Below are 10,088 nucleotides of genomic sequence, written 5' to 3' on the forward strand. Positions count from 1 at the left end.
TGTCTTTGGTGCATCCACTGGTATGTTTTCTCTTTTTAAAGATTTTACATCCCTGCTGGCTGAATGTTGGGGGAGCTAGACTGTGTTTAAAATGCTGTTTTGCAGTAGCAAAAGCACAAAAACACTCACTATAGCTGATAGTAATACCTAAGGTGTGATGTATAAGTTATTTTTCTTGATTTCCTACAGTTGCTGTAATATCTCGCTCGACTACAGGTTTGGCCAAGGACATCTCCTAATCTTTTTTTCCTCGCACTCTCTCTTTGTGGAACAACTGTGCTAAATTCAACCAATTTTCCCTCAATAAACAGCATAAGACAGATGGAGTGCTTTCATCCAGTCAGCAAATCATGTTGGGTAAGATTGATGTTCTCTCGCCTTCTTTCTCTCACACGAGCACGCACTCCCACTCCCTTAGATCACTGTATGTGTGTCTCTGTGTTTATGTGGTCAGCGGCAGATGCTTTAAATTGGCAATCCTGTGAGAGCTGTGCCACTCCAGTCCACTGCTTTCCTCTAATCATCACACTGTTGAGACCCAAAAACAAATATTGACACGGTGCAAAATAGTCTGTCATTTCTTTGTATTTTGTAGCCATAAATTATGCAGCTTTTACTGAGGATCATGTAATGACTGGTAAGAAAATTGATCAGGGCTTTAGGCTTTAAAAATTTGAGTAAAACTAATGTTTGGCATAAAATATCACAGCACTGAAGTTACAATTAAATTAAGGACTCTTCCGCTTGACGAAAGAGGCAGTCAAGCTTAGCATACAAAGCAAACGCTTCTTTCAATATTTCGAAATTAGGCATATGTCTGGGGGATTTCATACGTGATTCCCAAAGATGCTTGACTGTATACTCTAAGTAATTGGTTTGAAATCCTTCTTGTTCCATTGTATTTTTTGTGACAGCTTGTCAATGATCCCCGAAGCTTCCTTCTTTAACCGCAGACATTTATAAGCCACAGAGCAGGTTTGGTCGCAAATTCAGCTGAGGTCGAAAATCATCCACTGTCATTCGTGTTCTGGCAGTATTTTTCTGCTGGATATAAGACTTAATGGTCCGCTGAGCGTTTTAGACACAAACACTGGAAGATCTAGCAGAAAAGGGAGCCCGAGAGAAAAAGAGCAGCCGTCTCACAGTGAGACAAGTGTCTACATAAAACATGGCTGCCATTTCTTCCTTTGATCTAAACATGGCTCAGAGTGTGGATTATTAAAGAGGAGGATCTGTTGTCAAAATCAACTCGTTTCTCTGTTAGAACACACACACACACACAAAATGTAGTGATAAATTGTCTGCCACTACGCTGAAAAAGGCCAGCTCAGTCAAAAAAAAAAAAATCAAATCAGCAATTTTCAGAGCAAAACTCTGATGCAGTAAAGATTACTCACAGGTCAACAGATGGTAGGAAACTGATGATAAGAGGTTAAATAGGACACAAGGGCACGGCTTAAAAGAAATGTATATAAATATTTGCAGTAGTATTATTAATGCGGATTTAAACGTGCATGTCAAAAGTTAAATACGAGCAACAAGCAGCCATCACATATAAATTGCTTCAGCTGTATGTGAGAGGTACAGCTCGAGTGAATCCTGCAGGTCCCAAATACTACAGTGTGTGAAGCAAAATCTTGCTATGTATTATTTAGCAGGATACCATTAGGAAATCACTCACTTGCAAATATAAATACACTGAAGCAGCCATAAGAATCCTACGATTTAAAACAGAATAAAAGCTGTCTCTTTCCCTGAGGGAGACAATTAGCAGAAGCACAATCCTCTGTTTCATCTCAGAAGAATCTCCACTTAATCTCTCTGTATTTTCAGCCAGTTCCTGTGCAGTGGCTTAATTCACATTCTGAGCACAGCAGATCCATTGCTGGCTGGCTTTCTTGTGAAAACTTCAATATGGATCTGGGTTCTTTTGACTGACTTTGTACTCTGGAAGGTCACCTGCAGGTTGAAACCAACAGTGTTCGGAAAAGAAAACCCCAGTTAACTTACATCCATTAGTACATGGCTTTATTCAAAAGTAAGATCCCAGTGGGAGATCCAGCATGGGGCCACTTATAAGTTGACAGTTGAAAAAAAACAGTCTGCTTCTCAATTTTTGGGTCTCGCAGTGCTGTTTTGTTTTAAGTAGCTATTTTGTTGTTTCAATGAACAAAATGAAAGTGCATTCCCTCCATGTCACCTCGTGGAGAATAGTCTGGGTCTAAAAAACACTGAGCATCAGGTGCACAGAGATTAAAGTTAAAGTCCCAACTAACCCCCCCCAAAGCCCCAGATTTGTTTGTGTGTGTGTGTGTGGGGGGGGGGGGGGGGGGGGGTGTTTTTGTTTTTTGAACTGTGATCTTAAGCAGACATTTATAAACCATTGGATTTTGAGGTAAGCCTTCAAAACCTCCCATAATCCAATACAACATCACCACTTACTTGTATCTGACAGGCCTCTGCAAATTTAGATGACCCCTGCAGGCTTTGCATAGAATTGGGCCCTGATTTGGGGTAATATTTGAGCAGAAGAGCCAATACTTCTTTGATCTAAAAATCTTAAGGGAATGATTGCCAATAGTGAGTGGAGATGCTTGCCAACACAGCACAAATGGTAAAGTTAAAAAAAAAAGAGAGAGAGTACTGTGAAACAGTGCAGATGATGCTGGTGTCACGCTGGGGGAAAAGAACCAGTGCTCAATTCCCCCAAGCTTAGAAGAAACAGATAAAGCCAGTGAAAAGGCTTTATGTCAGACTCTATTAATCCATGGCTGCGCTTAAGAGTTGGCTGTTAAATCATCTGTGAGTGTGCAGTAAGGTAGCTTAGTGCTGATGTTGCACCTCATTCCACAGATGGGAAAACACTGAACCACCATAAGTGAGGCTTCACTTCCCAATTTAAGCCTCAGAAACTACTGAATCCTCCAACTTCAGAAACTACTGTACTGGCAGTCTCAGCCACAGTGCTACTTTTTCCCAAAAGAGTATGTGTATGTGACATAGTGGAGCAGGTAACACGACGGGTGTTTAAATGTTATGATTAGTGTGTCGTCAGCAGAGATGGGCAGTAACGCGTTACTTGTAACCACTTGTAAAGTAAGGGATTACTATTGCAAAAACGGTAATTAGATTACCGTTACTTTCCCGTAGGAACGCTGCGTTACTGCGTTACTAAAACCGTGATTTTTTTGCAAGAATATCTCATGACAGTGACGTAAGTGCCAAGTTCGTGACAACAGCTGTGTGCAGATCAACAATGGATAATATATTGAGTACGGAGAGATTATGAGCATGCAGTGTTTAAAGCATGGAAGTACTGACCTTACTTTAAGTTTGATTCCATAAAAAGTGACAAAAACATTAGTGTCCGTTGTGCGTGGGAAGAAAACTTCTTTTTACAGCGAAAAAAAAAACCCCTAAACTTCCGAGCAAGCACCGAGCGCACTACGACATAATGGGAAATTCACAGAGAAACTCGCAGATTCTTCAACTGACCGCTGCGGCACACCTGCACCGGCTTTACAGGTGAAAACAGAGCAAATAGACCGCTAGTCTTTGACTTTATTTATTTTCTGCTGTGTTTGACTTGCATCTATTTGAAAGAGTGAGTGGGTTAAATATTAAACAAATTTCTTCCAGTCAGTGAATGTTGCATATAATTTAATTTTTGCCTGATGCATAAAGTTAAAAGATTAAAATTAATAAAACAAGTTTTAAAAAGGAACTTTTCCATTTGATTACATTTTGTATGATGGATTATGCAGAAAAAGTAGAACTGGGCTGAAAGATCTATCGCTTTATCACCTATTCAGGTTGTAAATCGTATTTTTAAAAAGTAACTAAGTAATTAATTACTTTTGAAAATAAGTAATCAGTAAAGTAACTGGATTACTTTTTTGGGAAAGTAATCCGTAATTAGTTACTGATTACTTTTTTCAAGTAACTGTAGCCTGCATACTTTGTCTTGCTATGCAAGATGCTTACAAACATACATGCAGGTTTAAAAAATAAAGCTCAGATTAGAAGTCTGTTGCTGGTCTTCATTTCATTAGCATTGTGCCTGTGGATGCAAGTGCTTTCAGTTTGTCTACGCTTAAACATCTCATCTATCTTATTTTACTGTTTTGCAGAAGCAGTAAAAGTACTTTGTGTGTCATAATTGGCAGTAGGGTTGTCAAATTACCAGAATTTCAGACGTGATACAGACTTCAACTGATAAAACACACACAAACCCACACACACGTGCAATAAGACTAAGTGCAACACTCTTTTCTGACAAAGCTGTGTTTTTACTCAGTTGTATATAGAATTTGTCTTCTATTTTTATCCTATTGTATATTTTATTCTATTTTATTCTACTGTATATAGTATTTTATGTTATTCTATTCTATTCTGTACAGTTGTGTAGAGTATTTTAATTTTATTGTATTCTAATTTTTGCTATATAACTTTTGCACTGTCCACCTCCTGCTGTGACAAAACAAATTTCCCACGTGTAGGACTAATAAAGGTTATCTTATCTTATCTTATGTTATACCACGAAAATACTCCACACCATTTTCAATACCACAAAGAAGCTTCTTACCCCATCCTGCAACAACGTAAGTAATAGCTCTAAAAAGTCATTAATTTTTTAACTAATTTTCCCAAATATAAGTTAGATTTATCTAAATAAGTATTAAAGTTTATTCGTTTTACAAATAACTTCAATAATTTCAATACTGTCATGATCCTGGGTCGTTGACCCAGCGTTTTGTGTTTCTTTTTGGGTTCATCTTGTGTTTGGTGTTTATTCTGATTCTGTATTAATTCTTTGGGTTGGTTGTCGTGTTTATTATCCCTACCTGTGTCTCCCCTCTGTGCTCCGTTCAGGTCCCTGTGTTTTTGTTGCAAAACAGTCTGGGTGTTTCCGGTTTTACTTTGTAGGTCTGCCTCTCATCATGTCCATTAGTATCAGCTGTGTCCACCCCTGCATGTCATCTCCTCATTACCTAGTGTGTATTTATAGTGTGTGTTGGCTTCTGTTCATCGTCGGATCGTCTGTGTTTCTCGGTGTAACTACGTCTCTCTGCATTCTCTGCTCCCCGTTTCATGCTTAGGTTTGTTATTTAGTTTTCCCAGTCTAGGTTTTTTCAGTCATTCGTCTTGTCTCACTACCTGTTCAGTCGCTCCACTTCTGCAAATAAAACTTCATTCTCATCACCAGTCAACTGCCTGCATTTTGGGTCCTTTTCCTCCTACACCACACGGCTCACGCCGCCAGCCGTGACAGCACAATCCGACCATACTATGGACCCCGCAGGCTCCGCCCGTGAGGAAGATATTCTCCGCGTACAGTGTCTGATGAGCCGAATAACCCGCGCCACGGACAATTTCTGTTGGACTAAACGCTATTAAGGCGATCGTCGAAGGAAATCCTTTCCTTCGTGAGCTTTCCTGCTATGGAGATTTCATGGGAGAATTAAGCCGAGGCCAGGAGGCGTGGCGGGCTCGGGAGCGGTCAGAGCGCGTCGATTCCCGGAAGGCCTCGCTGCAGTCGCAGCCGATGGAGATCTCTGCAACGCAGCAGCAGACTTTACCGCGGAGAGCTGTTTCCGTGCCGGTGCCAAGGAATTCTTCAGCCTCCGCGTCCCGCTCTGATCACTACACACCTGCCTCTTTCCTCGCGGCTATGTGGTCAGACGATGAGGAGCCAGCTTCCTTTTCCCCTTCATCACTAGCCTCCTCTGTCGTCTTCTCCGCATCCTCCTCCCGCAAGAAACGGCATATGCGCCGCCAGCGCTCCTCTCCTCAGCTGGACTCTGAGATTATGACACAGCCAGCTGTGGTGAGTGGTAAAGACTGTCTTTCTGCTTTCTCCGAACTGCAAAGTGTTACCCCAGAGACTGAATCCAAAGTTTCTATGGGCTCAGGATCAGATATCACTGTCTCAGTTAATGCTGAAGCGGCAAAATTAAAGACTGTGGTTTCGGAGACCATTTTTTCCAGTCCCAGGGATTTAAGGGGCTCTCTTCATGCACCCTCTGAATCCAGGGATGCTTTAAAGGGTACGGTTAATACTGACTCCAGGATTGGAGATGCTAGCCCTGTTTTTCAAGGGACTGCGACCCCCTCCGGGGCCTCCCCAGAAGCTGAGCCACCTTCCTCAGCTGATTCTGGACCCCTGGAGGTTAAGGAGCCAGGGCAGGTCGTTCAGGAGCAGTCGCCTTTCCCACTGTTAGCACAGCAGTTAGCTCAGTCTCCAGCATCAGCTGCTCACTTGCCCTTAGCTCAGTTACCAGCTCAGGTTGCAGGTCAGCTATTAGTTCCACCACCTGTTCAGCCATCACCTTCACCTACTCCTCCTGTACATGCAAGCCAACCCATAACGGACAGTTCAACAACTTCTTACTCTAAGCAGAGAGACAAACCCAATAACAATGGAAACATTCCTCAAGAGCTGGCCAGTTCTGAGACTGAGACACACTCCAGGGCCTCCCCAGAGGCTGGGTTTCAGCCCCCAGCTGACTCTGGACCCCTGGAGGTTAAGAAGCCAGCTGAGGACTGCACCGGACTGTCGCTGCGTGAGCTGAGTCACTGCTCAGTGCAGCTGCAGTCTGCTATATGTTTGCCAGAGGCCCGTGTGCCTGCTGGTTCTGTTGCGTCCCTGCCAGAGGCCCGTGTGCCTGCTGGTTCTGTTGCGTCCCTGCCAGAGGCCCGTGTGCCTGCTGGTTCTGTTGCGTTCCTGCCAGAGGCCCGTGGGCCTGCTGGTTCTGTTCTGTGTGTGCCAGGGGCTCCGGTGCCCACTGGTTCTGAGACTGTTTTTGCTGGGGGGCCCGAGGGGCCTGTCCAGCGTCCTGCCTCGTCAGCTGGAGGGCCCGAGGAGCCCGTCCAGCCCCAAGACTCGTCAGCTGGAGGGCCCGAGGAGCCCGTCCAGCCCCAAGACTCGTCAGCTGGGGGGCCCGAGGAGCCCGTCCAGCCCCAAGACTCGTCAGCTGGGGGGCCCGAGGGGCCCGTCCAGCGTCCTGCCTCGTCAGCTGGAGGGCCCGAGGAGCCCGTCCAGCCACCAGCTGCAGCCTCATCATCCTTGCCAGCTGCAGCCTCATCATCCTCGCCAGCTGCAGCCTCATCATCCTCGCCAGCTGCAGCCTCATCATCCTCGCCTGGTCCAGCCTCCCTGTCTTCACCCACACCGTCGCCTGGTCCAGCTTCAGCTTCATCAGCTCCGCCTGGTCCGGCCTCCTCATCAGTGTCATCAGCTTCGCCTGGTCCGGCATCTGCTTCAGCATCCTCCTCGTCTGGTCCAGCCACTGCTTCATCCTCGTCTGGTCCAGCCACTGCTTCATCCTCATCTGGTCCAGCCACTGCTTCATCCTCGTCTGGTCCAGCCTCCGTGTCTTCAGCATCGCCTGGTCCGGCTCCAGCCTCCGTGTCTTCAGATAGCAAGGAAACATTGAAACAATGTTGAGTCAATATCAGGCTGTGTCATTGAATCAACGTTGAAGTGTGACGTTGACCTAACGTCACTCTTGCACCCTTTTTTAACGTTGAAACAACGTCAGGTTTTGATGTTGAATCAATGTTGAAACCTGACGTTGATTCAACGTTATATTTTCTAATACTGCTGACATTGAAACAATGTCAGATTCTGATATTGAAACACTGTTGAGCTATGGTGTTGATTTTCCACCTCTTTCGCACAGTTGCTTTTTATTAAAACAACAGTTAAATCATGACTGGAAATCTACCTTTCTTTATAGGTATTTTAACCAATACTAAACTACTGCATGTTTCCATCAATACTTCAACCACCTAAAAACATAATTGTACTTATTCCTTAAATTGGACACCCTTGTCAATATTAATATCCTAAAATAAGAAAGCATTGCATGTGATGTAACAGAGAAAAAAATAAACATAAAAAGGTCAATAGGCATGTTTCGTTTGCTAAATACTTTATTAAAAGACAGTTTCCTATTTACGTTTATACGATTCACAGAAGTTTGTAATTTTTTGCATGATGTGCGTCCTGCACCACCCAAATGATCTGGGGCGTATCGGAGCCATTTCTGCACTGCTTGTGCAAAGACAAACTCGGACATAGTTTGCCCCTAACTGCTGCGTCAGGCTCCAATCAAGGCAAAGCGTCTCACCTATAGACACATTTTAAGAGATGGAATTAGCGTGTCTCATGTCTTAAATGTGTATGCAAGTGCTTGTGTGTTTAATCAACAAGCCGTTGTTATGTATTTAAATCACATCTGACAGCTATTACACTTTATAGTTACAAAGTGTACATAACCTTTATATACTTACCATTGCCTTATTTGCCTCTTGTGATTGAAGAGCTGGCTCTGCATTGTTTAGCTCCTCAATGTTGTGCAAGGGCAAATCCAGAGGCAGTACCCCAGCATCTACCGATTCATTGCAGCCGGTATTGCGGATGGCTCTGACCTCCTCACGGAGTTCGTTAACAGCTCTCGTCAGGTCTGACAGAAAAAGATTAAAAAAATTTTTTAAGTATTTAAGAATACAGACAACTTATCAAAAGTTTCCTTGTGTCACACACAGATATGTACAAAGACACTAGACAGTATTTTATTACCTGGTATTTTCACTCGAGGGGCCTGGGGAAACCATTTTTTTGTGGGCTGATCATCCTCTGAGTCACTATATGTGTACAGGGGATTTGGTCTAAAGAAAAAAAGTTGAAAACGGTCATAAGTAATTACAAATGTGCTTTTGGAATATTTTTTCCTAAAGTTACAGTTTGATTTATAACAACACACACAGGAAACGGAGCTGTGCAAGAAGGTACAGTATACAAGGAATTTTTGAAGTGCACAAGTGTACACGGCTTTGCATTTATAAAAAGTTTACAAGCTTCCACTTTTTGGACTATATTATGTGGTGATATTGCAGTATGCAAGCACCACAGATATGTATAAAAGACAAGATCATAAATTCTTAGCAATCAAAGATATGTTTGTGAAATAAAAAAAGTTTTACTTGTGCTTTCTTTTATGACTGGTCTGAGTTTCAGCTTCGGACTGAAGGTCAGACGTATCACAGTGTTCACTTAGATATTTCTGAAGACTGCGTTCTGCTTCGTGAAACGTGTCTGGAAGTACAAACACAATGTATGGCCAGACATAAATTAGGACACGAAAAACTTGTTATTGTTACATTTATACAACACCAATCCAGATGATACCCACCATGGCTTATTAGAAGTCGGACTGGTGCATAGGTGAGCCATGTTGCACCAGGATGAACTCTCCTCTTTACTGCGTCGTGGATCCTGAATGTGTCTCACGGAGGATATGGAGGCCATGACAATTTCTCCCCATTTATCCATGATCTAGGGACTATTTCTGTACCACCAGTGCTAAACTGCACAATGCACCAGTCTTTCATTTTTATCTTTTTTTTAATTTGGAGTCCTTTTTTGCCCTGTCTAGGATAAACAGGAAACAGATAATTACAATATATTTCATAGTCACTACAAAACTTGATCTATTGATTGAACTAAATAATAAATAATAGCTTAAAATGTATATAGGCAACAATTACAAGCAAACCCGTATATGTAAGCATTTAAACACTGAAGATAATAAAATTAACAGTATTTTGTCTAAGTCTGCCATTGTAGGAATTCATGGCACCGAGACAAAAACTTGGCGCACAGTGTGGCGTCAAAATAGGCGCACACCTTTGACGCTGCATTTTCTCCGTCTTCCTCGTCCACACGTAAATGCTAAACGCAGTTTACGTGTGGACAAAAGGTGCAAACGCAAGTTAGGTGAGCGTGCAGCGTAAAGTTAGGTGAGCGTGCAACGTAAAGTTTGAATTGAGTGCGAATCGAAGCGGGTGCTCTCCAATCATTAAAAGTAACAAAGTCATTGAACACATTTATACAGTTACCTTTACGTTTATCAATCATATATCACAGATTTACAATTTTTTGTAGTACTATGCTAAAAAGCAACCACAGAGCGAAAGTCTGGGTCAAGCGCCGAGGTGACGGCAAGAACAAAGGAACCCTCGAAGCGTTAAAGCTAGCTTTGTAAGGGAATATAACGGAAAAGTATGAAACGAAAATGTTTTCT

This window comes from Maylandia zebra, linkage group LG6 (genome assembly GCF_041146795.1).
Source record: "Maylandia zebra isolate NMK-2024a linkage group LG6, Mzebra_GT3a, whole genome shotgun sequence".
NCBI lineage: Eukaryota > Metazoa > Chordata > Actinopteri > Cichliformes > Cichlidae > Maylandia > Maylandia zebra.